The sequence below is a fragment of the Natrix helvetica genome, assembly GCF_964273705.1.
Source record: "Natrix helvetica genome assembly, chromosome: 5".
Taxonomy (NCBI): Eukaryota; Metazoa; Chordata; class Lepidosauria; order Squamata; family Natricidae; genus Natrix; species Natrix helvetica.
Genome location: NC_138551.1, coordinates 82,283,707 through 82,311,676, shown reverse-complemented (window position 1 = coordinate 82,311,676; position 27,970 = coordinate 82,283,707). Strand labels below are relative to the sequence as shown.

The 27,970-nt window shown below is 36.7% G+C and overlaps 1 protein-coding gene across 6 annotated transcripts in view; it reads left to right on the top strand.

Moving 5' to 3' along the window:
* PCDH15 (protocadherin related 15) overlaps positions 1-27,970 on the top strand; it is a gene marked incomplete at its 3' end in the record, with an annotated part of 825,229 nt that overhangs the window by 210,424 nt on the left and 586,835 nt on the right. For 5 of the 6 annotated variants that reach the window (XM_081954014.1, XM_081954013.1, XM_081954010.1 and 2 more), the window contains 2 exons: positions 2,085-2,175; positions 19,726-19,853. The remainder of the gene's footprint in view (positions 1-2,084; positions 2,176-19,725; positions 19,854-27,970) is intronic. The other variant, XM_081954012.1, reaches the window with a different exon arrangement.

Here is a 27,970-nt window from a genome sequence, read left to right as displayed (position 1 = left end):
ATTAAAGCATTTACTGAAGTTCATCTGAAGCTGAAAAAACCTCATGCTACTCACCAAAGGAATCAATTTAGTAAAGATAGTCACAGCTTTATTAAACTGGCTTCAACTTATTTTCCAAGATTGCATAGAAATTTGGAAAAAAAAACATGTTATAATGAATGGTATCTTCAAAGTGATTCATTTGATTGAAGTGAGACTGGCTTTTTGGCCACAAGAGTACCATGTCAGGCCTGCAGCCATCTTTTCTTTTGGATCTTTGGCCTGCCACTCTTTCTATTATTCTACTATGCCTTTTCTATTGTGGGTAAATGGGAGGGGGGATTGAACGGGGTTAAATGCTATGTAGCCAAAATAAAATCCCTTTCTAGAAGCCCAAGATCATCCTTTGTCTCTGCACCTCTGCACCTGGTGGGAACTGGATAGGTGGAACTGCCAGCATGGCAGTGGGAGATTAGACCGTGTGATGGACTTGTGGGTGTGGGGGCAAGATCTTAAACTTTCAACTAGGTGGGGAAAACCAGGAAACTTTCAGATTCAGGTTTTCCCAGATTTGCCAGCATGGCTCTCTTAATAAATTGCAACTTTGAGCAATACTTTGCCTTGGACTCTGATGTACTTTTGGATGCTATTTGGAATGCTGACATTATGACTCTGATTGGAAGGACAAGAGAGGAGAAGTGTCAAATAATTGCAGCACAGTCCTACCGCTTTGTAGGCCTGTGGTTTCTGCCAGTTCCTTTATAGCTCTTCACTCCTGAAACTATTTAAAAATTGATCACTTGGTAGAATTTCAACATAGCCACAGCAGTTTTTATTTTGAAACAACCCAAAGGGTTGAGATAAAGCTTTTGGTGATAGAGGTAACATGCAAGGCTCTGCAGGGGTAATTGTGAGGCACTCAATGGGAGCAAGCCAATTTGGTGGATCTGGAATGATCTCTGTAGGAGGCAAAATCAGAAGCAGTTAGGGAAGTCACCAAAAGAAGCAAGTCCTAACTAGGTTGATTGCGGAATAGTAATAGCAATAGCACTTAGACTTATATACTCTTCACAGTGCTTTACAGCCCTCTCTAAGTGGTTTACAGAGTCAGCATATCACACCCAACAATCTGGGTCCATTTTTCCAACCTCGGAAGGATGGAAGGCTGAGTCAACCTTGAGCCTAGTGAGATTCAAAGTGCCAAATTGCAGGCAGCTGGGAGTCAGCAGAAGTTGCCTGTAGTACTGCATTCTAACCACTCACCTCTGCTCCACCACAGCTAACCACTGTGTCATGGCAGCTCTTAGAATGGGACAACCTGCCACAGCCAAGTCTCCACTGCCATCCCCCTGCTGTCATCTCACTGCATCCAACTCACCATAGGAGAACTCACCATGGGACAATTCCACATGGGATAACTCGATGGGTTAAATATTGTCCGCCACATAGAAGAAACAATGGCAAATAACATCACTTTAAGCTATCCCATGTGGATTGTCCCGTGCTGAGTTCTCCCACACGGTACTGGCTATGGCAAATTGACCACAGTGAGATGGTCCTGGCAATACCAATAGCATTAGCATTTAGACTTATATACTGCTTCACGGTGCTTTACAGCCCTCTCTAAGCAATTTGAGCCAGCATATTGCCCCCAACAATCTGGGTCCTCATTTTACCAACCTTGGAAGAATGGAAGGCTGAGTCAACCTTTAGCCAGTGAGAATCGAACTGCCGAATTGCTGGTTGCTGGCAGTCAGCAGAAGCAGCCTGCAGTGCTGCATTCTAACCACTGTATAGATCAGTGTTTCTCAAACACTGCTGGCTGGGGGATTCTGGGAGTTGAAGTCCACAGGACTTAAAGTCACCAAGTTTGAGAAACACTGGTATAGATCATGTGGTGAGCAAGGCTGGTCACAGCAAGTTGGCTTTGGCTACTGATCCTTAACCCAGTTGAATGGGAGGAAAAAAAAAAACCAAGAAGAAAAAAAGAAGGCAAAGATATACTGTATACTATCAATGGTCTTTTAATACAATATAGTCATACAATTATGTAAATATTGAAAGATATTTCAACCATGTTAAAATAATGATACTTTTATTTTCAGGTTTTATCTGCAGCTTTGTGATAATGGAACACAAATTACAGAAAGTCAACTCATTGTGAATGTCAACCAGCATCATGTCTCCTAAACCCTGGTAAGGGGAAAAAACTTCATATTGATGTATAATAAAATTATTTTATTTTATTTATTATATTATTTGCCCCCCATCTTGCAGTTCAGGGGTCTCTCCTTTCAATGAAAAACTGAGAGAAGCCCTGGAATAAAACTCCCATGAACGATCAAATTTTTTAAAAAAAGCATTCCTTTTTTTTTGGGTAAGTTTTATGGGGACATTACCTAGTCAGCTTTGTTTAATCTAATAAAGAAGTCTAAGATGGATGAGAGATTTCCAGGACTTTAAAATAGAAAGAAAATAGGTTTTTTTTAAAAAGAATCACTAACATTCCTGGAAAAAGACTGAGACAAACTAGATTCATATTTGACTCAGAGGAGCCTTCCTTTGCAGACAGACCAATAAATATATGCTAACAGCAAGCTATTTATTGAGGGTCAAATGGAATGTAAGAGAAACTGCATTAATTTACAGATAAATTAATTTCTTGATTACTACATTAATTAATTAAGTTAAAAGCAGACCTGGGAGGCTATTTGTGCAATGAAACTTTCATATAGATGAATAAAAGCTATTTCTTTTTATTTCCTTAATATGCCCATCATATAAAACTTCTCAGCAGTTGATATCAGTACCAAATTGGTAATGACATATCTGAAGGGAACATATTAAAATATTTTGTGTTCAATTACCCAACAGCTCATGCTTCTTTGGATATTATATTCTGATAAACAATAACAAATCATTTTCTGCTTCAGAAGTCAATGGGTCAGGTACTTTAAAGAACTCCATACAGTTGGGTCCTAATTTATCTGTTATTTACATAGTCCACTATATTTAAAAATATTAATCATTTGTATTTATTTTAAAGAAATCTGTATAAGAGCATACCACAAGAAAGAGAGCAATTAAATTGACTGTGATCTGCTGTCAATGTTTAAAACAGAACAAATAATATAATAGATACATACATTACATACAAACATACATACCAAGAGAGAGAAGTGTAGAACTATTTCCCAGTATTACTATAAGTAGAAACATTTGATTGTTCTACTTTCAATCAACAACATTTTGGCTGTAAGGATTATAGTGATGATTGTAATTCTTAATATAAACCTACCTACTTAATATATGTAGGTATATGCATAATTTTGTATTTATTTATTTGTAAGTTTGCAATGAAATTTCATTTTAATGTATGCCAATCAGTGTACATACAAAGTGACAAAGTTGTTCTAAGTCTGCTTTCAAAGAGCAAAAAGATGACAAGATTAGAAGAGACATGTGAAGTATAACACAAAAAAATGCCATGTTTTTAAGGGTAGCATTTTAATATTAATCATAATTAGTATTGTCCTGTATTGCTTGAGCAGGGTCTGCAGGATTGTGTGGGATGCTACACATCCTCTTCACGGCCTATTTTCCTTTTTACCTTCTATGTTGGTTCTCATTTGTCTCTAGATTTAGCAATCCTAATCTATATAAAATAATATGAGCCTATTAGAAACAAACCCGGTCTTTGGTTGCATTTGTTGCAATTGTAGCTTGCTGGGAAGATGTGACAAATATGATTGATATGTTATTACTGCTAGAAAGTGAATGTATCATGAGAGTGATTATGATTTATACCCTTGTCCAGACTAACTCGCTATTGCTTAAAACACTATATGAATGTATGCAGTGAACAATTTGAAAATCAGAAGCCAATACCTATGGATCCATTTTATGACTTCTTTTATATATATATGTGTTGGAATATAGATCATCTACCTATCTATTTCTTTCTGTAAATCCAATTTAAGATAAAAATAAAGAGAAATGATGTCAATCTTCCAATGTAACGGAAAGTTCAGTAAAGTAATGCAAAATTCGGAATGATATGTCTCAACAGAATACTGGAATGAATATAGGAATGTAGAAAGGAGAGGTACATGTCTCCCAAGACCCATTTATCCAAATTTTGAAGGTCCCAAACCTGTTAGCCTTTTGCAAGCATTGAAGACCTGGCTGTCTCCCCAGATATTTGGTCAGGGAATAGAGGAGAGAGTGGGATTCGCAGTTTATTGCACTGGGAATTATATTTGGAGAAATTGTTTTTTTTTAATCTTGCAATGTGTCCAGAGACAATTGTGTGAGAAGGGTGGCAATCTATTGTCTATCTGTTTATCATCTGTCTGTCTGTCTAGTGTTCTGTTGAATTTTCAGCATCTTAATGTCAGGGAGAATGCTTTGAATGTTAGCAACTGAATGTAAACTCAAATCTTAGAAAATTAAGATTTTGTTGCATCTTGGTTTAAAACGTGTGAAGCAGATTAAGTGATTCTGCCCTATAGAGAAGTAAAGAAAGGGTAGAAATTCCACTTTTGACAAACTGACTATGCTTAAATCTGAATCCATTCCTATGCAGTATTCTGAAAACTATATCAAAACAATAGTCACATGGTTTGTTTGTGACAAATATGGAATTATCACCAAAGCTGGGGGGGGGGGGGATCCTTTTAAAGTGAAAAAGAACTTACAAAGGTTGAACATATAAAGCTACATATAATAATACATCGAATATTATTTCTCAACAACTTAAGTTTTCAGTTGCTTTTCCCTCGGAGCAGATTTCCATGTTAATCCAAAGCAGGGACATAAGAAACAGAAATGCCTTACTCTTTTTTTTCCCTGATGCTTCTGTCTTCTAGATCAGGGGTGTCAAACTTAAGGCCCAGGGACCGGATCTGGCCTACGTGGTGCTTATAACTGACACATAGGGCCACCGTGGAAACAGCAAAGGACTTGCTTGTGTGCTTCTGACAGCAAAAATGGAGCTCAGGAGCCCATGTTTGCTGGTAGAGTGCTTGGGCCACCACAGGCACCCCTAACCTGAGTGACATCAACCTGGCCACACCTACCCCAGCTCCCAAGTTCAAATAAAACCCTGATGCGGCCCTCAATGAAATTGAGTTTGACACCCTTGCTCTGGATGAAACATTTGTTTTAGGAGTTATTTGTTGGAATCATATTCGTCAGACCTGCTTGAAGCTTTCTTTTGTGTACTTGTATAACTCACCTGCCCACACTAGTTGTTAGCTTCTGTCACTGGTTCACATTTTAGGGTTTGTCAATAGACATTATTAATGTGAAATAACTCATATGCCAAATACCCACTGCTGTGGGATATAATTAATTCATTTACAAACCAATTTTTAATGTCACACTTGTGTAGCAAATTGGTTAAAATGGCACACTGGACACAAGAGAGAAAGACACTGAAACTTGCTTCAGTTAATCTGTAATGCAAATTTTAGGTTTACCTCAGATCAGTAAGGATTCGTGGTCCTAGCCAAAGGAACAGAAGAATGAGTAAAGAGAATGAATATTAAAGATGTAGGTTAAATAGATCCTACTCATTTTAGACATACCAAGAAACAAACATTTTAATTTGTTCCAACATTCAATTGGCCTGAATGTCTATTTCCACCATAAATATATTCCTCCTTCTATTATTCTATTTTAACAGATTAACATTCTAATGAATTATATATGAGTATGATTTTTTTGTTCATATGTTTTAAAGTTACCTTGTTTCTAATTCCAATTGCTACACTGGTTGTCTTTTGCTATATTAAAAGCTGTGAAAGCTTATATGAAAAATAATCATGTTATGCTTGCTCATTTCAAAATTCCTTCAAATTGTTTTTGCTACATTTTGTTATGCTGTCACGTAAATATTAATGAAAGTTAGTCACCATGGAAATGAGATGTTTGAGGAAAGATGCCAGAGTGACCAGAAGGGATAAAATCAAAAATGAGATAATAAGAAAAATAATTGGAATAGAATCAATCTTAAACTACATACAAAGATGGCAAGTTAAGCGGTTTGCTCACTTGCAGAAAATGTTTTATTATACGGAATTGTATACCATACAAGACAAATACAAAAAAAAAAAGAATAAGACCAAAGAACACAAGGCATACCTAGAAGAAGGTGAATATACAACATCAAAGACACACCACAACAGCATCAAATAATAATGGGTGAGGACAGAAGTACAAGAAACAGAGCTCTGTATCTCCCTTGACACCGAGTGATAAAAGTGAAGTGGAAGTTAAGAAGAAAAAGAAGACCACAGAAATATGTTTCAGAAAGTAGTTCCTTACATTTATTCAGAGAGTGAAAAATTTCCTTTCCTTACAACTCTTTATCTGTGGAAAACACCTTTGACATTTTAGACTTGCAAAAGTAGCTGTTCAAAATTCTAAAATGATATATTTCTATGGGATGATGTCTTCTATCCAATGTATTGTGTACAGTGACAATCCCATATATTCAAAATCATTGTCTTGGTTCAGTTTTTCAAGGAGACACATAATCTCTGACATATTTCAAGAAGAAAGCTGAACCAGTTAATTCAGATTTATCATGTCAGTTACACCATTGATAAGGTTGTATCATGTTACATATGGCATTCACTTGAAAAATACACACACAGCTGCACACAGACCTCCTCCTGGCCTTCAAAAAAACTTTTTCAATATCATAAAATCCTAAATAAAGAACTCTGAATTGTAGTTATACCTTCCTAGTTGGGAGTAAATAATGGGCTATTGTCTATCAGATGCCATTTTTATCATTAACTAGCCTAAATTCATTAAAAACTATTAATATAACAATGCTGACAATATACCTAGATAGCCAAGACCCAGGAACTATTTGCTTTGTTTTAACAACTGTGATTGTTTCATCCATTTCCCATTACTTGTTTAAACAAGCCAGTTTTGATTTTCTTATTTCTTCAATAGAAATTTTTGCTAATTGACAAGCATCACTTTCCCGTATGTAGTATTTCACACTATATTTCTTCATCTAATAATATATGCACAAGCTGTATATTAATTCATAGTAGAGTACAAAAATAAAACTAATAGGAAGAATCTGGAACAAATCCTTACTATATGGAAGGTAAAGGTAAAGGTTCCCCTTCCACATATGTGCTAGTTGTCCCCAACTCTAGGGAGTTGTGCTCATCTCCTTTTCAAAGCTGAAGAGCTAGTGCTGTCTGAAGACATCTCCGTGGTCATGTATCCAGCATGACTAAATGCTGAAGGCACATGGAACACTGTTACCTTTCCACTGTCCCTATTTTTCTACTTGCATTTTTACATGCTTTCGAACTGCTAGGTTGGCAGAAGCAGGGACAAGTAATGGGAACCCACTCTGTTACGCAGCGCTGGGGATTTGAACCGCCGAACTGCTGACCTTTCTGATTGACAAGCTCATCATCTTAGCCACTGAGCCACAGCGCCCCACTCAATATTAATTCATAATAGAGTACAAAAATAAAACTAATGAGAAGAATCTGGAACAAATCATTAGTATATGGAAATTAGGTAATAATATGCCATTTTCTTTAAACAATTTTCCTCTTCTTTCTTTCAGTTCTGTATTGCTGCAGACTTTTTCTCATCTTTCTGAAGTTTTCTTTGGGGTGAGCTTGGTTTTCTCTATAATTCCCCCCCCCCAACTTACATATTGTTTTTTTAAACTACATAATAATTTCTACAATAGATAGATAGATAGATAGATAGATAGATAGATAGATAGATAGATAGAAGATAGATAGATAGATAGATAGATAGATGATAGATAGATAGATAGATAGATAGATAGATGATAGATAGATGATAGATAGATAGATGATTGATAGATAGATAGATAGATAGATAGATAGATAGATAGATAGATAGATAGATAGATAGATAGATAGATAGATAGATAGATGATAGATGATAGATGATAGATAGATAGATGATAGATAGATAGATAGATAGATGATAGATAGATAGATGATAGATAGATAGATAGATAGATAGATGATAGATAGATAGATAGATGATAGATGATAGATAGATAGATAGATAGATAGATAGATAGATGATAAATAGATAGATAGATAGATAGATAGATAGATGATAGATAGATAGATAGATAGATAGATAGATAGATAGATAGATGATAGATAGATAGAAGATAGATGATAGATAGATAGATAGATAGATAGATAGATAGATAGATAGATAGATAGATAGATAGATAGATATAAAATACCATAGTGGAAAAACTGATTATAATTGAACGTTAAGTGATCCAAAGCAATTCAGACAGGTTTGCTTTGACTGAACAGAGGTTATGTTTGGTCAGTGAAGTAAATAATCCAAATAGCAGCTTTACTGAAAAATAAGCTTCACAAGTTTTATTCAGCATTAGGGGAAGCATATATAAGAAGTACCTTGTTTCTGTTTCCAGATAAATCCTTCCTCAATCTTTGAAAGAAAATATATTTGGAATCATAGGGAAACGATTGGAAATGAAATGATGTTGCCATAGGAAGAAGGAAGTAGATGGTACAATAACACAATAAATAAATAAAAATGTGCCATCCTTCATTTCCTCACACACACAATTTCCTTCTATTTCTAAACTTTTTAAATGTTAATCTCTGAGAAGAAAATAAAAAAGTACTTACTCATAAGCTGCTTCATGTCAAAAAGATGCAGATAGAACTATCAGTTTCAGGAGAGACATTATTTTGACCTTTAGGATTATGTTTACTTCAAAAAAGTGTCATTCATCCGACTTTCACTGATGCTAAAGACTCATCTAATATTTTATCAAAACTTAGTCAACTCACAATAATATGGGTTATTATTCAGTCTTTTCCCCCAGTTTTAGAATTTTTGCATATCTTTAATCTTGGCAGTTTTATCTAGTGCACAATTTTCACCTGAAGCAAAATATCAAATGTTCAGAACCTAGAGTGATCTGTGGTTTAAAGTTGGAAAATGTGCTTCATCTTCTACAATAAAAAATGCCCATTGCATAATTTTAATATATCATATCTTGATCTTCTTATTAAATAAAGGGAAGCGTGATTATTAAAGGAAATATAGGCGCTACATTTCCTATTCTGGGGTGGGAGGGGGGTGGCACATGACTGTTCCCCCCTTCACCCCCCCTCAAAATGGTCTCAAATGATTGTTTTTTCAGGTTATTTTAGGTAAATAATGAGGTAATTATGAATTTCAGTGTAACAGTGACGTTACAAATACTTATTAATTGGTAACAAGCAAGGTAATATCTTGTCAGGCCTGTTGTTATCATGGTTGAACAGATAAAAGCAAAAAGGTGGAATTTACTGCCTGATGCTGATTGAGCAGTATGTTTGGCCAGTTTATGGATCTTTTTTTTAATACCTCAAGGTAACATTAAGGTTTATTAAAAGATAACTTCTCACCAAGATGATCCTGGGCAGCATACAACCACAATGAGGAGTGCCAGAATATCTATAGATGTGGTCACATGACATTTCACTTTATGACTGTACCAACTTATGACAGAAATTCTGGTCCCGATTGTGCTCCTAAGTCAAGGACTATCTAGTTTACAGCTAGTACCTTGAATTAATTTGAAAGCCCACTGGGGATTCTAACAGATTAATTTAGTTGGAAGGGACCTTGTAGGTCATCTAGTCCACCACCACCCCGCCCAAGCAGGAGACCATACACCATTTCTGACAAATGCCAGTCCAACTTCTTCTTGAAAGCTCCCACCACTTCCGAAGGCAACTTCTGTTCCATTGGTTGATTGTTCTCCTGTCAGAAAATTTCTCATTTCTAGGTTGAATCTCTCCTTGATCAGTTTCCATGGGGAATCACTGCACATCATAGAACAGAAGTTTTGTAGAGGTGTATGTATCATGAAATGCCCCAAATTGCCCACACTATTGCATTGTGAACCAGCTCCAGTTTCCATATGCTCTTCAAGGGCAGGGCCATGTAGAGCACACTACAGTAGTCCAATGGAGAAATGGATAAGGCATAAGTCACTTTATAGTCAATTCAATAGTGAATTGATCTCCCAATCCAGAAGTAGCCATAAATTATGCAAAAGACAGTGACGCTCCAAACGATAGCTTTGATCAGGAGCCATAACAGAGGTGGTATCCTGTGTTTCTCCACAAGCACAATATCAGGACAGCCTTCACCACTGACCAAAAAATAGCCAACATCTTAAGAAACCCCAAAGACAAAATCCAGCTAGAAAACCAAGGAGTCTACAAAATACCATGCAAAATCTGCCCAGCAATATACATAGGACAAACAAACAGAAGGATAAATGCATGCATCACAGAACACAAGAATGCAGTAAGAAAAAAAGAAAAAACTTCCTCCCTTTTCCAGCACCTTAAAGCTACAGGACATGAAATCAACTTTGAAGGAGCCAGGTTAATCTCCAAAACAGAACACCTCCACAAGAGAATAATCATGGAAGCCATCAAAATAGAGAAACACCCCCACAACATGAACAAACGTGATGATACCTCCCGCCTACCAAACATCTGGAAACCAGCCCTAGCCAACAAACAAACACCACCCACCACCCAAGCTGTTAAAATACAAAACAACAATGCACACACAGCCTGCACCAATCAGCACCAATCTACCAATCATGATACAACCACACAACCAATCATTCCACTTACTGAAACAAAGCCAGCACCCCATCCCCTCCCACCAAGACTTACAGAAAGACGGCAGCTCCGATCACATTTTAAGCCCACAGCTTGAAGATGGCAGGTGAGATCCTGCCGAAACGTTGCAAAGACAATCTCAACCTTGCACGGGAAAAGACCCGAATACAACAAAACCAGCATATATATATATATATATATATATATATATATATATATATATATATATATATATATATATATATATGTGTGTGTGTGTGTGTGTGTGTGTGTGTGTGTGTGTGTGTGTGTGTGTGTGTGTGTGTTAAGACCTATAAATCAATATTTGTGACAAACTGGAGATTCCAGAAAAAGCTGGGTTTAACTGATATTTTCCATACAATATGGGAACTTAGATTTAAAAGTAATGGCATATATGAATTGGCCAAAATGGTGGCAAAGAATCCTTTAAAGAAGTTTTAGAGAGTTAACCACCTATTGATTTACTGGATAACAAAATAAATCATAAAACTACTTTTAAATTGTTAAATGACTCGCAACTATAAAGATGCCATGTTGAATAATTTCATCTACATCAGGGATGTCAAAATTGATTTCATTCAGGGCCGCATCAGGGTTGTGCTTTACCTCCGGGGGTCAAGGTGGGTTTGGCCAGGACTCCCCTACCAGCCTAGCTGGCGAGCAAATTCTGGGAGCCAAAGTCCACCCATTTTCAAGCTGGCAAGGTTAAGAAACAGTGTTATATTACACAAAATAAAGCTCTTATCTGATAGGAGAAACTTAACATGACATTTTTTCAGTTGGCCTTGGTTATGTAATAAGAAATATAAAATGAGTAGAGTAACAACTCATAGAGGATGGATTAAACTGAACCATCACTACAAGAGCAGATTCGATTTACCTGTAGAAAATTTATTACATTTACCATATTAAAAATGTGGAAGGAAAACTATTTTGGCTCTGGAAAAATAAATAACTTGTTGAAATGGAGAGCTCAGTGAACTGATATAATTAACTGGTTTCTATACTTCGACATATTCTGAAATCTCTCTGATTCTGTTATTCCAAAGCTGAGAATCTTTTTTTTTCTGGGAATGCTCAAAAAGTGTAAATAATTTCAAGGGAGGAGTTGCATGATGAAAGTTTTCTAAGAATTGCTTGGGCCCAAGTGAACTGGAATTTATCAAATAAAAAATGGGATCAACTCAACTAGAAAATAATGACACCTGAGCTGAAAACTAATTGAAAACTAATAAGCAGGTTTTTTTAACTCAATTCTTATCTGGTTTACTCTCTAGCCTCAGCATGACATTACATACACATTTTGGAGTTTAAGAACTTTTCTGATAAACTTACTCTGCATTATTTCCATCAGCCTATAATTTCACAAAGTGCCACTGAAATCCATAAATCAATTGTACTTAGAATTTGATTGTCCATAGTTTTAGTACTGCATCCCCCCACCATTTGTATGAAATAGTGTTTAAACAACTGAGGACCTTTTTTGACCCCCAAACAACTACAGAATTAATGTGTGTATTCCATGACCCTGAAAACCACACCTATATATTTAAAATTCTTGATATGCTCAGTCTCACAGCTTTCTATTGTCCATCAAATCATGTTTTTATCAGAGCCTTCTACTTTTGTTTTCTGGCAGTGTTTTACACAAAGGGATTATTCTTGTACAAATGTGAAGCCAATTGTAGTTTTTAAAATGATGGCTGCCTTATCCGCACACAGCAAAATATGAAATATTCATGGCTGATATTCTCGGAAGGTGGAAGCCTGGTTCTGAAATTTCCTTTATCAGTGAATTTGTGTATAAGTTGAACAAGGAGAGAGCTAGGAAACATCCTTTTTTTCCTAACTCCTCTATGAAACTGTGGATCAGTATCAAATCCCCTAAGTTTTTCCCCCCCAGAAGAGATAACAGAATAGAATGAAGAGATAACAGAATAGAATCAAACATCGATAAGAAATTGCAAAAGCAAGTAAAGAAAGGCTCCAGGTCTTCCACTATATTTCTCATGAGTGTTTTCTGTCATTCAAAGAAATTTGAAGTGTCAGAAACTTGTCAAACTACAATAGTATCTTGTGTCCCTGTACACTTTGTTTCCTAGGAGTACAGAAATAATGGTACCCTATTTATTTTGCTTTAAATACAAATTTAGGCTCTCTTTTGTTGTAAGTTATTTTAAATTTATATTACATTTATACCCTAAAAGGAAAGGAGGAGGAGGCTTAAACATCAACTAACACACATAGTTTAAACAAAATTAAATTGTAGAATAATGTTTGGGATATATCTGAGTGATTTGTGCTTTTTCCAGCCTTGAATACTCAGTAAACTTCATAACTGGGTATGTTTAATCTTGGGTGTCCAAATGAACCAGAAAAGACAATTTAGTCAATTGCAATGCACCGAGCATAAGATTCCACAGTAGTACATTATCTTCATATGGAGAAGAAAATGTTTTATATCCTATGGTGAAATTAAGTTTAGAATGTGCTAAGCGTAATGTTATTTAAATTTTTAAGTTCCTTACAGATCATCTCAAGAGATGAGGTTCTAGGAGTTCAAAGGGGAGGACCATTAAAACATAAGGATAAAGAAATAACCATTCTTAAGCAGATCCCAAAGAAAGTAAGAGATAAGAGAAGGAAATATTCCTTCTTAGCAAAAAAAAATATACAATAATGGGATTTGGTTTAGGTGGTTGTTACCAGAAGGCATGTTGATTTTCTGGGAGGGCAGTAGAATTAGAATTAACACAGTTGCGGAAGCAGAGGCTTTCACTAAAAAACACAGTGCTCTCTTAGGTGACATGGGGGATGTTACACAAGAAACAAAGGAGGGAAGGGCTGAGGCTCTGCCGGTGGACGGGGTGGGGGGAGGATGCGACAACTGGAAGACTCAGATCACAAAAGTGATTTGAAACATCATTGCAAATGTTGTTACAATGTACCTTTATGGAAGTGACAAAAAGCAAAATGATTGAAACATACTGATGATTTTGTGTTAAACTTAAAACTGCTAATATCTATGTAAATGTTGATAATTTTCTATCTTTTTTTGTAAAAGTTGCGAGACCTGGGCGGGCGCCCCCCGCCCCCCCCCCACGACTCCCCCCCCCGCACGATGTAGCTGTCAAAATGTTTTATAACCTTTCAATGCCTTTTTCCCTGTAAAACGTTTAAAATCAATAAAATTTGGACAATAAAAAAAAAGTTCCTTACAGATCCTGAAAAAAGGTCAGGTTGTTCTAACCTTTGATACTAGGTAACGTTAATTCCCACAGAATAATTTGATGATTATCCTTGCCATGGAGACAGCAAGAATTTCAATGGAACTTTAAATAGTAGTATAAAAATATTAGAAACTTGGAAAGTTAACATGCTTCATTGTTTTGTTTTGTTTTCTCCCTGCTGCCTGCAAAATTATGCAATGTGTTATTTTTAAAGTTAACTGCAGTTATTCTTTTTGCTGTAAATGTTTGCCAATACTGGCTTTGTGTATCATTGTGCATTGTATGATGAAACTCTATAGTAGCCTGCAGGTATATTCATGAGTCTGTTTAGTAATGAAAGACTTTTACTTAATTTAAAAAGTTGCTAAATTGCCCGGGCATAAACCATGTGTTCAGAAGTTTCCTTCTTACCTTGCTTTCTATTTGAAAGAGTTTATATCCAATTATGTCTTGGTGTGCATATGTTTAATAGGGCCTGGCAAAACCTGATATTTACCCATGGTTCTTAGATTAAAAAAAAAGAATCCCTGAGCATCTTGCAAGCCAAACAATTGCAACTTATATGTTGTTGCTAGCCGAGTTACTGAATCATAATCTTGAAAATAGCCTATGAAATGTTTTTTTTAAAGGTTCTTATAGAAATTTTAACCATAAAAATGATAATTGTTTTGACTCTTTTAAAATGAATCAAAATCTTTCCAAAAGTGTATTATATAGGTTAAGCCTATTTGGTAGATTTGAAATTATGTTCTGACATATTGTTGTCTTAACATAATATTCCATTTATATGGTACCTGTTAATTTTAATATAAGTAATCATGCTTTAACTGTTTCCGAACAAGTGATAACTCTGGAACTGCTCTGTAAGAAATCAATCTAGCCAGGTTATTCAAGCCAGATTCACTTAACGGACATGTGATTTGCTTAATATCTGCAGTGATTCACTTAACAACCATGACAAAGTGTCATTAAATCAGCCATGACTCATTTAACAAATGCCTTGTTAAGCAATAGAAATTCTGATCCTAGTTATAGTCCTAAATCAAGGACTACCTGTACAATGGAAGCTCATGCAAAGCAGACTCTAAAACAGGAAACAGTTCTACTGTATTATCAATGCTATCATGAAATTATGAAATCGTTAATGTAATAGCTAGGCTTGGCTTTTTAAGAAAATGATTATGTTTTACAATGACCTGTTGAATTTGAATATCTGTTTGTTTTCTTAATTTCATGTTTAAATTCTGGTTGAGCTATTGAACAATTTCAGGTGTGATGTTTCTTAACATCTATGCATTTTGGATAGGATGTTTCCTTTATTATGATCTACCTATTTACTATTTTTATTGAATGTATAGTACCCTATGATTCTACTGGATTTTATTGGTTAAACTACTTCACAGTTTAAAGGGGATGAAAAATTAATAAATATTCAAAATATTAGATTTGCTAATTGTCTGAATTTTTGAATAACTTTTCAAGGCTCTTATTAACCATAATTTACTTTTTGAAATGTAAAATCTGTACACTTGTGTAGTACCTGATCAACAGCTTTGTGAAATTTATTTTAAAATCTTTAATTTTCTCCATAGAAATTATGATTCAATAAATAGCATATGATGCTCTTATGCATATGCTCATAGTTATATGAGCTTATATCGTATTGCTACATGCATGTACAGCATACAAACAGTTTCCATCTGCATAAATATTTTTAAATAACATTGACTTCATCTGCTTTTGATCTTTCAAATAATGAGCTCAGGGTATTTGGCTATAAATGGAAAAGTTATCTCCTAATTACACGTTATTGATAACATCTTATCCTAAATCTTGATAATCTACATTGTTAAGTACTAATCCCATCAATGAACATGGGAGACTAATTGCATCCAGTTGGTGGTAATAATGTCTATACTTAAGTATAAATACTCAGATATGAGACACTCATTAGCATTGATTAAACAGTGCTGATGAAAATAATTGCCAGAGCTGTTCAGAACTCCCAAGGCAGCATTGTTGTTTTCAAATAGTGTTTAACATGAAAGACCTAACTTAAAAAAAAAAAAACCTAATAAAAGCAGGTTATATTTTGAGAGAAAGTCAAGAACAAATTGTCTCATTCTGTTACCCATGAATATAGCTTCTAAAAGGTGACTGGTTTGCTATTGGCGATTAGATCCATGTTGGTGGATGATCAAGGATCCAAACGAACAGAAATAAAGCCAATTGAATTGTTCAACCAATATTCAGACATCATGTAAGAAATCTCACCATCATTTCTGTGGCAACACTGTGACTTGGAATTTCAATTTGACTCTTGGCATTTTAAAAAAATCCACAGACATTTTAACAAATACCAACCAGATACATAGGTATCAATTCAATATCTATGAATCTTATGGATCTTGCAAACAGATTACCACTGGCAATTATAATTCAAATTCATTCATTCTATTTCCCCATTGCATCATGGCAGCACATTGGCAACAAAAATACCTATAAGTTATATACTGTAGATATGACATCAGAGATGAGGGTAACCTTTGCTCTGAAACTACATTCTGATACAGTCATGACCAGGGAGGCCTGTGCACAACTTCGTGTTTTCTATCAGCTACATCTATTCTTTTTATTTATTTATTATTAGTTTATAATATGAAGTACAAAAATACAAAATAAAATAGTACAAAAAATAGGGGGGGGGGGAAGGGGAAGGGAAAGATATAGGAAAAGGGGTGGAAAGAAAGAAAAGGCATTGACTTCCAATTCCCTTTGGTGCAGTAGAATAAGATAATAACATCAAACCTCAACTTTTGACTTTTACATAATAGTGTAAACTAGACATTTCTATCACAATAAACCCATTTAATCGGTAAAACCCAAAATCATTTTTTCCACCTCAAGCACAAAGTCCAGATGTGATTTCCATGTAGGACAAAAAAAGGAATTGTGTTTTTTTTTTCTTTAATCAAAGCAAGTCAGTTTAGCCATCTCTGCTAACTCCCATCAACTTTTGCAGCCATTCTGGGAATTAAAGTGTCTTTCCATTTTTGTGCATAAAGTAATATTGCTGTCATCAACATATATAACACCAAAGTTCCAATTTTTCCCCAAGTTTTTTCCCCATTAAACCCTATTCTTGATGGGGGAGGTCTGTTCATAGTTATTAATGCCTTAGTCACCTTACACCAGTGCTTCTCAATTATTTTCTGTCATGCCCCCCCTAGGAAGAAGAAAACATTTCGCGCGCCCCCGCGAGACTGTAAATAGTGTCATTTGTCTATAAACACCTATAAACACTCTGCATAACCCTGTATCCTTATTAACGTATAAGAGAATAAAAAAAGAAAGAAATGTGGATCAATTTACAACAAAGAATAGCTTTATTAACTTTATTACAGTCCAAATGTTTCCTATAAATAGGACATGTTATGAACTTTTTTTTTAACTTGTCGTGTCTTTTTATTTATCCTAAAATTTAGGACCTAAATAGACACGACAGAGTAAAAAAACAAAAGGAGAAAAATATTTTAAACTGCAGAGATAGGCCTGAGTAGTAAACCAGGCACTTGGTCAAAAGATCCATTGGAGGAGATTGCATCTTTCTGGAACCAAAGAGTCACATGGATATGTCTCCACACCTCCTTTTATGACACAGCACAGAAACATACAGATGTTTTTCAGTCTCTATAAGGTACACACCACAACAAGAGTGACTGACTTACATTCATTCTGCCACACACTCCAAGAGTCAGGAGACAAATAATAGCAATAGTAAAAAATATTGCACTTAAATTTGAAAGGAAACTCAACAGGGAGACATTCTCACAGACACGGTATCCCACTAGAAGGCTTCAATAAATAAACTTAGCAATAACACCCACCAGATACAAGGAACTTCCAAAAGACTTGATAGCAAAAGCTTTTGCTTCCGCTTCCCCTCGCGGCCAGTTGCAGGGCGTGGATCGCGTTCGGAGAAGGTGGAGCGGCAGCTCCTCCCTCAGCCAGGAGCCAGCGGGGGGTGGTCGGACAGGCTGGTCGCATTCGCCTTTGCCGCCGCCTTTGCCGCCGCCGTTGCCGCCTTCGCCGCCGCCGTTGCACACAGATGGAAAGGGAGCCTTCACGCCCCCCTTTACGGAGCCTCGTGCCCCCCCAGGGGGGCGCGCCCCACTATTTGAGAACCGCTGCCTTACACAGATCATCTATCCGGAGGCCCTTCTCTGCCATGGTGCCCACTTTATGGTACATTCTCCACCTGTGAAATGAAGACAGCTCCATTGCTACTTATTTTTCAGAAGTTCTTGAAGACGTGGCTTTGTTATTAATTCTGGAAATGTCTGTCTGTATGCCTTGGTGTTTGGAGAAAATATATAGTACATTGTTCTGACCCCCCTCTGCATACACCAAAGCACTCTGAGACAAGGATTCTGCGCAATGATTTATTAACACACAGACTAGACCTTGGCAGCAATCCAGCACAGACTAGACCTTGGCAGCAATCCAGCCTGCCAAGATAGGACAAGACCCGATAGCTTCTCCAGCTCTGGTAAATATGTTGATTCCTGCAAACAGCTTGCAGAAAGTCCTTCCTTAAATACAGTCTTGAGAGGAGCCTAATTACAACCACCTGAGTTCAATTATCTCCTGTAACAGCGTAGCTGTTCTTTACGTCTATTAGCCCTCCATTGCCGGGCATCCAGAACCACCTCCCTTGTCTCCTCCCCACTGCTCCAATGCATGACATCAGGAGCACACTCCCTTTGGCTTTCACTACTGCTCCTTGCCTCAGGCACCTCCTGGTGGCCAACCAGCCTCTCTGATCCCTGCTTGGAATCGGAACCCTGTCCAGGGTCCTCCACATCTTCCAGAGCCGACTCATCAGACCCCTCGTCGTCGGAGTCTGGTTGCAGCTCCAACGGCTCCTGCTGGGTCACAACAGTAGATGATCTTTTCTCTGTGAAACATGAGGAAATCATTAAAAAGGAAGTGTCTTTATATGGTCTTCAAATAGTAACTATCTGATTCCCATTAGCAATTCATGATCCTATTGAAAATACTGAAAAACAGAAGGCAATGCACAACAGATACATTCTCAGAGGATATCCTGCTTTAGTACCACAGACTCCAAAGCACAGGATCTATTATATAGTGCTCAAAATATTCCGGGTGATGATTAGCTTCTTAGAGTGAAGAAGCTAAGGTCAATGTCAGTGTTTTAAGAAAACACAGTCCATTGTGAAAGAATATTGGGACACATTGCAAATGTAATACTGTGTGATTCTTTCTGAGTATTTTGAGCACGCACACGCGTGCACACAAACACACACACTTTTCAGTGTAGGGTAGTAAAATTAAACTTACTTTATATTATTATCATGACCTTCCAATTTCAAAGGAACATCATTAATACTTGACATCTATGCCTGTTAGAATCAGAGTTGAACCTAATACTTGAAAGTGAAAATTAGATTACTTGGATGGATGTAATGAGTTCCAGAATATAAGTCATTGGGGAAATCCTTCCTGATGTGGTATTTCAAATATTAGCACTGACTGCACCATGAATGTTGCATGTCTAAATGCTATCATTATTGAAATATAATCTTTATTTGAAGTTTCATATTATGCTGTGAAATGTTTTGCAAGTTATTGAAAAAAATACTTCAGTTTCTCACTCAAAAATGTTTTTAGGCTGGACAAATGCAACATTTTTTTTAAAAAAAACCAGTACTATCTTGTTACTCTCCTTTTTCACTATCTTCTCTTTGATTGAATTCTTTATCTTATCATTCTAGGAATGATGCCTTCAGTGGAATAATAAGTATTTGGGATTTTTCAACTAAAATAGGCCAAAGTATTCTTCGCATCCTTACTAAGTCATCTCTTTATCTTGACAACAAAGAAAAATAAGAATGAACTAAAGGTAATTCTGATTGTCATTGTTTTCTGTCTTTGTGGATTACAATTGTTGACAAACTGTTTGAACAAATGAAACATGATGTATGATAAGTTATAATTTTGATTCTCTTTAACTTGGTCATGCAACCCCCCAAAAGCTTTACTTTTTTTTTAAAAAAAGGTTTTGTTTTAAAAGACTTTAAATAACCTACTACCTGTTTAAAAAGATGAAGAGTACATAATTGGAATTTATATTAGTATACCTTTTATTTTGTATGTTTAATTATGTAATAATATGTAAAATATTATTATAAATATATAATATTGAGAATTCACAAGTGGCATTTAAACAAAATTATAACTGTCTCATTAAAATTAATAGGATAGAAGTTTAATAAATACCAATTGTCTTACTGATTTCAATCTGTCTTCTTACCAAATTACTTCATTCTTACCAAATTACTTCATTACAATTGAATAATGACTATTTTGAATCACAGTATAGGTAGTTCTCAAATTATGATTGTAATGGACATTACTCATTAAGTTGTAACTTGTAATGGTCACAAATTGGGTCATCACCTGACCAGTTCTGTATATGACTTTTGGGTGGCAGTCAAATGCTGTGATTGTTAAGCAAACCCATAGTTTGCTATGGGTCATTTTTCCCCACAAAAGTAAATGCTGTTTTTTGGCAAAGGCATTGCAAAAATCATGTAATGCAGAATGCTGCCAATAGTCATAAATGAGACCTAGTTACTGAGCACTAAAAGCACTTTTGGGGACCATTGGAGTTTCAAATCCAGATTGTAAGTACCCACAGTTAAGTCCAGTGTAACTTTGAACGGTTGCAAAGCAACTGGTCCTAAGCCGAGGAGTATCTGTATTAAATAAAACAGTGTAGCTATTATAAGAATCATGTCTCAGACAATTGAATCGGTTCATATTTTGTTTTTCCCTTACTATTGCTGGTGAGTGCAGCATTGAGAAGAATCTTGTCAAGTGTGATCACCATGTAAACATTACAAATGAAAATACGTAACTCACATAAAGCTTCCCGTTTTTCAGTTCTTTAGACTATCTATCTAGTCTATGTATCGAGACTATATTTTCTAATTCCACTTGTTTTTTATCTGAAAAACATGTAACTCGTTGAAGCAGGTATGCATAAGGCAAATAAGCAACATGATAATAGCTGCACCAGAGGCTTAAAATATTTTTCTCCACTTCTGAACCACACTTTTTATTTTACTGTTCTTAACATACCAAAATTGCTTTGAGTTTTCCCAACATATTATGCAGTAGAATAGAATAGAATAACAGAGTTGGAAGGGACCTTGGAGATCTTCTAGTTCACCTCCTGCCTAGACAGGAAACCCTACACACACTTCAGACACATGGTTATCCAACATCTTCTTAAAAACTTCCAGTGTTGGGGCATTCACAACTTCTGGAGGCAAGCTGTTCCACTGATTAATTGTTCTAACTGTCAGGAAATTTCTCCTCAGTTCTAAGTTACTTCTCTCCTTGATTAGTTTCCATCCATTGCTTCTTGTCCTGCCGTCAGGTATTTTGGAGAATGTCCCTTCTTCCTTAACCCCTTCCTTTCTGTGTTAGCACCTCAAATTTTGGAACACTGCTATCATGTCACCTAGTCCTTCTTTTTATTAAACTAGACATACCCAGTTCCCGCAACCGTTCTTCATATGTTTTAGCCTCCAGTCTTCTAATCACCTTTGTTGCTCTTCTCTGCACACTTTCTAGAGTTTCCATGTCGCTGCAAGGTTCGCGACATACTTGAGTCCGGATTCGCCTGTCTGGGCCTTCAGGGTTCTCCCTTGGGTGGGAGAACGAGCCCCGGTCCTCACCGGGAATTTGGAGGGTCCACACGTGGACGAAGGCCGCAAATTAAGACACCACACAAAGAGTTAGTTCGAGGTAGGCAAGCACAGTGCTTGGAGGATGTATGGCTACATTCCTCCTGACATGTTCTGTACAGACCCTTTTTATTAAGCAGTTTCTTTAGGGCGGGGGAGTGAACACATACAAGGAAGTACCTTCAGTAATTTTCCACAAGAAAATAATTAATAGGTATGTAGCAGTTAAGGGGTTTTCAAAAACATCCCTAATAATGCATCGTATACACAGTTAGATATTTGCAGTTAACCAACAACATATACAAACGCTATGCTAAGCTAGATAAACGGTTAGTTAAATATTGTGGTCAGCAAACATCCTATACACAGTTAGATATTTGCAATTAACCATCAACCTATGCAAGCATTATGTATATTAAAGGTCACATTCTTATGGCCTACTTTCGTTTCAGCTTCAACAAGGCCTGAACCAAACTACTGTCATGCATTCACATCTCCTCTGTTTTTGTTTTAAAAGGAGGTCAATATCCCTCCAAGGCTATGCGTTCCTCTAACAGCCCACCCTCCGGCAGGCAGTGAGAAGAACCATTCACCTTATCCGGGAATTGAAACTCACTTTCTGTATCGGAGTCTGAATCCGAAAATGTTAACAACGGTTGTTTGCAGGTGTCGTGCGAGGAGGGTAACAAGTGTTGCAGTAGGTTTAAATCTTTGCGAGTAGCATCAACTTCTTTATCTATGTTACCCAGGCGAGTACGCAAAAACCTGAGCAGTTTTCCCATAACACAAGGACCAATGATACAAGCAATCAAAATCAAAATCAAAGGACCTATAAGGGCTGAAAGCAAAGTTGTAAGCCATGGAGAAAAGTTAAACATTCCTTGATACCATGTGTGAAACTTGGAGCGTTCTGACTCTCTATCTTTCAATCAGGTATTTAATTCTGCCATAGAATCAAGCACAATGCCTGAACTATCAGTATAAAAACAGCATTCTTCTTTTAAAGCTACACATAAGCCGCCCTGTTTTAAAAATAACAAATCCAATCCTCTTCTATTCTGTAAAACAACTTCAGATAGTGAAGTAAGAGAATTCTGGAGAGCAACCATAGATTGAAAAGGTACTGCAGAACCTATGGCCTCATAAAATGGTGGTTGGAAAAAAAAAAGAAAGAAAGGCACATCCAACACTCCGGATCAGCATTAGGAAAGGCATGACTGTTATTAAGAGCAAAATAGGAGGAAGAAATAAGAGACAATAAGGCTTATTACTTAAAAATATACAGTTAACTACTTTAACACATGTTACATTTTTAGGAACTGCTACTATCAATATATACAAAGCAATTGCATCAGAGGGAGGATCATAAGCAATTAATCCTCAATGAAAGATAGTCTTATAATTCGAACCAATGAAGTGTTGAATTACTGCAGGCAAAATTCAAACAGGATCCAAGCATATAAAAAGCAAATGTTTCATGTACAGTTCAAGTCAGTGTGTGTAATGTTAGTTGCACCCATAGATTTTTATTGCAGTCACTGTTCAAATGAGTTTTTTGGTGAGATGACAAAACAAGTAAACATAAACAAATGATGACTAATGATGACTAAAAACTTGGCAAAAATGGCAGCACATAAGTTGTCGTGTCGTTGTTTCAGCACTGCTTTGGTGGTTTTTGGTTTTTCATATCACTGGACAGCTGTTTTGGCAAGATCGTATTGGCCACTGTGCTGTCTGTAAAGTCATCTTGGTCATCTCTGGAACTGGATTTGGGAACTGGTACGACAATATTCTTGTCTAGACAAACATCACGTACTAGAATCCATAAAAATCTGTAAAAACAAGCACAGCATATCCTCGTCCCCCTTGCGGGGGAGGCAAACAACTTTTTAAATCTATTGTGTTACCTATGCCAAATTAGCCAAATTGGGGTACACCAAATTACTAGGTACCCAAAATCCCTCCTTTTTTATATGTTTGAAAAAACAGTCCCTGAAGGACCAATTAACACGTTCCACAATGGCTTAACCTGTGGAATTATAAGGAAAAACCCAAAAATTAAAACTGGTGCAATTAGTACAAAATTACAAAAAGGCCAATGAAAAATAGGCCAGGCCATTGTCAGTTTTTTTAAAAAAAAGTTTGCCCAAGGCAATAAAGGCTGAAAAATAAAATAAAAAAATGTGGCCAAAAATTAAAAATAGATAATACAATAATAATACAATAGTAGAGTTGGAAAAAACCCTGGAGGTCTTCTAGTCCAACCCCCTAACTAAATAAATGAATTTATTTCTAAGGAGCCAAAAAAAAGAAAACATAGGTGACATCCATTTGCCATAGTGATTAGAGGCCAAATCATAAAAATTAACTTCTTTGTCCCCAGAGGGGGATGCCCCAAAACACTGGGAACAAAATAAAACAATTCGCTTGGCCTGGTTGAGTGGCATATGGCAAAATTGTGCCAGTCCCCAGGCTTTTTGATGAGAAAAAAAATAATCAAAAATAAATCTAAAGAAAAAAAAACATAGTTTCTAAAAAATTAAAAATAAATTGACACACATAATAAAAGTCAGAAATATAGTTAAAAAGCTTATTAAAAAAAGATGTGAAAAAATAAAATAGCAAAAAACAATTTTTAGTGTTACAAGAACAACAATATTGCAAGATAGGAAACTTTCATAAGAGTCCTTATAAACAATTTCATCTTCCATCCAAAAAAAAACAGTCTTATGAAAGCAAAGAATTGAGAACAATAGGCAAGCAGAAAAGTCATACAGACCACATAGCCAATTAAAAGACACTGAAAAAAAATTATTTTGAAAATAAAATAAAAAAATCAAATTTTGGAATAGAAAAAATAATGTTAATAAAATCAGTCCAATTTCTACAAAAAACCCAAGGTTATTAATTTAACTACCTAAAAAAATGGCAAAACATTTTAAAACGGAGTCTGTTGTCTTTAAAAAAAAAAAAACATCAAAAGAATTAGCTGACAAGTTACGCAAACCACAAATGGAATGCTCAAAATCTCATTAATCTTTTGAACTGTGGCAAGGGCACAAAAAAAAAAAAATCAAATAAAAAACTTTAGATAGCGGTAGACAAAAACGGACAAATCCAAACAAAGATTCCCCAATAGCTGCCATAAATTAATTAGCAAAATAACTCCTTTCAAACAAAAAAGGTTTGAACAAAAAAGACTATAACATTTTATGCAGTCATGCTTTATTAAAACAATCTACAATTCATACAATACAATACAATAACAGAGTTGGAAGGGACCCTAGAGGTCCTTCAATCCAACCCCCTGCCTAGGCAGGAAACCTATACCATCTCAAACAAATAACCATTCAACATCCTCTCAAAGACCTCCAGTGTTGGGCCATTCACAACCCCTGGAGGCAAGCCGTTCCATTGACCAACTGCTCTTAGAGGCATTCACAGATATCACTGGGACGTTTCATACACACACTCATGGTAAAAATGAGCAAACACTCATTCTCCCCGCTCCTCCTGCTTCCCTCCAAAGAATGACCCAGAAGGAAGAGTGGGTGGGAGGAGGGGGAAATTCACACAGGCAATCACGTGGACCTCTGGAGCCATTCACTTATCACTCCCTGGGGCATGGGAGACACATATTCACATTCATACTGCAATCAAACCTTCATGCTTGCTCATGCCAAACAATTTGGAAATGATAACACACATGCATACACACACATACCATCCTTTATATAAAAGGGAATCAAACTACATTCATACCAACTTTTACCATCAACCTACTCACATTTGCACTACAATCATTAATTTCACATATAAAAATCCCATGTCATTCTTTCTTCATGCAAGGCAGTTATTACAATTACTTCAGGGAGCTGTACATAAGCCAATGAGCTCCATTTTCTATTATTAAAGGATCTCAACTTCCCTCCAGGTCTGGAGATGATCACGCACTAGATTGTTAATGCCTGTCTCTGCCCTGGGGTGTTCGTTTCTTAATTTGGATCTGCCAGCGGACGCTGGCTAAGTTTTAAAGATCCAAATTCTATCTTGATATCCCAGCACGAGCTGGCATTTTTAAATATCAAGATGTATAAAAACAATTTACAGAGATGTTGGTCCACACATTGATTGCATTCAGCCAGGGTTCTAGGTTGGCTCATGCTGGCATATTTTTAAAGATCCAAGATGTATGGAGACTTTCATTAACACATCATTTGCATCTGGATGGGGCCCTTGATTCATCTGATGGTGGTCAAAAAATCAGCAAATTTGTTGACAAAATCTAAATCAAAACTGCCTTCTGGAGGCCAGGTTTTTACTTTAGGACTAATAGAGTAGGTTGGTCAGAAAAATGTGCAGAGGGTTTTTACTCAGGTTGAAGGCAAACCTTTAGTAGGAACTTCCTTCATTTCATACATACATACAAGGCAACAAAGGCAGAAAAGGAGCCAGCCCGTGGATCTTACGTCAGGAAAGTCAGTAGGAGTTTCAGTAGGAAAAGAAGCAGAAGTCTCCGCCAGGGGAGCGGAGGAAGTGACTGAGACTTTGGGGGCCTCATAAGGAGGTGGTGAAACCTTCGGGGTTTCGTCCAAAGGAGAAAGATTAGGAACAAAAGAAACGGAAGAATCGCCTGAAGGAGAATTAGGATAGAGAGTAAGCGATAGATTTTCGAGAAAGCGGATAGACAGTGATGCTGTTAATCTTTTGGAGAGAATTAATACGCTTCACGAGAGCGAAAAGTTCCTCTCGGTGATGAGCAGAAACCTTTTAGCCCGAGGAGCCCATGACTTACGTGTGCACAGTGGCGCGTCCGGCCGGGTAAGTTCACAGGAGTGAAGGAGAGCACACCGCTAGACAACGATCGTGCCCATGAAGACGCCAATACAGGACTGGACGAGCCCCCAGATGTCGCTGCAAGGTTCGCGACATACTTGAGTCCGGATTCGCCTGTCTGGGCCTTCAGGGTTCTCCCTTGGGTGGGAGAACGAGCCCCGGTCCTCACCGGGAATTTGGAGGGTCCACACGTGGATGAAGGCCGCAAATTAAGACACCACACAAAGAGTTAGTTCGAGGTAGGCAAGCACAGTGCTTGGAGGATGTATGGCTACATTCCTCCTGACATGTTCTGTACAGACCCTTTTTATTAAGCAGTTTCTTTAGGGCGGGGGAGTGAACACATACAAGGAAGTACCTTCAGTAATTTTCCACAAGAAAATAATTAATAGGTATGTAGCAGTTAAGGGGTTTTCAAAAACATCCCTAATAATGCATCGTATACACAGTTAGATATTTGCAGTTAACCAACAACATATACAAACGCTATGCTAAGCTAGATAAACGGTTAGTTAAATATTGTGGTCAGCAAACATCCTATACACAGTTAGATATTTGCAATTAACCATCAACCTATGCAAGCATTATGTATATTAAAGGTCACATTCTTATGGCCTACTTTCGTTTCAGCTTCAACAAGGCCTGAACCAAACTACTGTCATGCATTCACATTTCCACATCTTTTTTACACTGTGGTGACCAAAACTGAATGCAGTATTCCAAGTGTGGCCTTACCAAGGCATTATAAAGTGGTATTAACACTTCACGTGATCTTGATTCTATCCCTCTGTTTATGTAGCCTAGAACTGTGTTGGCTTTTTTGGCAGCTGCTGCACACTGCTGGCTCATATTTAAATGGCTGTCCACAGCAAGGTACCACCTATACTGTACCTGTACATTTTGTTTTTCTTGCCTAAATGTAGAACCTTACTTTTTTCACCATTGAATTTCATTTTGTTAGATAGCGCCAAATGTTCAGGTTTGTCAAGATCCTTCTGTATCTTAAGCCTATCTTCTGGAGTGTTGGCTGTTCCTGCCATCTTGATGTGATCTGCAAATTTGACGAGTTCCCCATTTATCCCCTCATCCAAATCATTGATGAAGATGTTGAAGAGTACTGGGCCTAAAACAGAGCCTGGGGGTACTCCACTGCATACTTCCCTCCATGCATTTCCATTGATGACTACAGATTGAGTGTGATTGGTCAGCCAATTACAAATCCATCTGGTGGTGATACTGTCTAACCCACTTTTTTTTTTACTTTATCTAGTAATAGGTTATGGTATACTTTATCAAATGCTTACTGAAATCCAAGTAAATTATATCAACTGCATTCCTCTGGTCCACTAACTTTGTCACTTTCTCAAAGAATGCAATAACATTAGTCTGGCATGATCTGTTTTTGACAAACCCATGTTGGCTTTTGGTT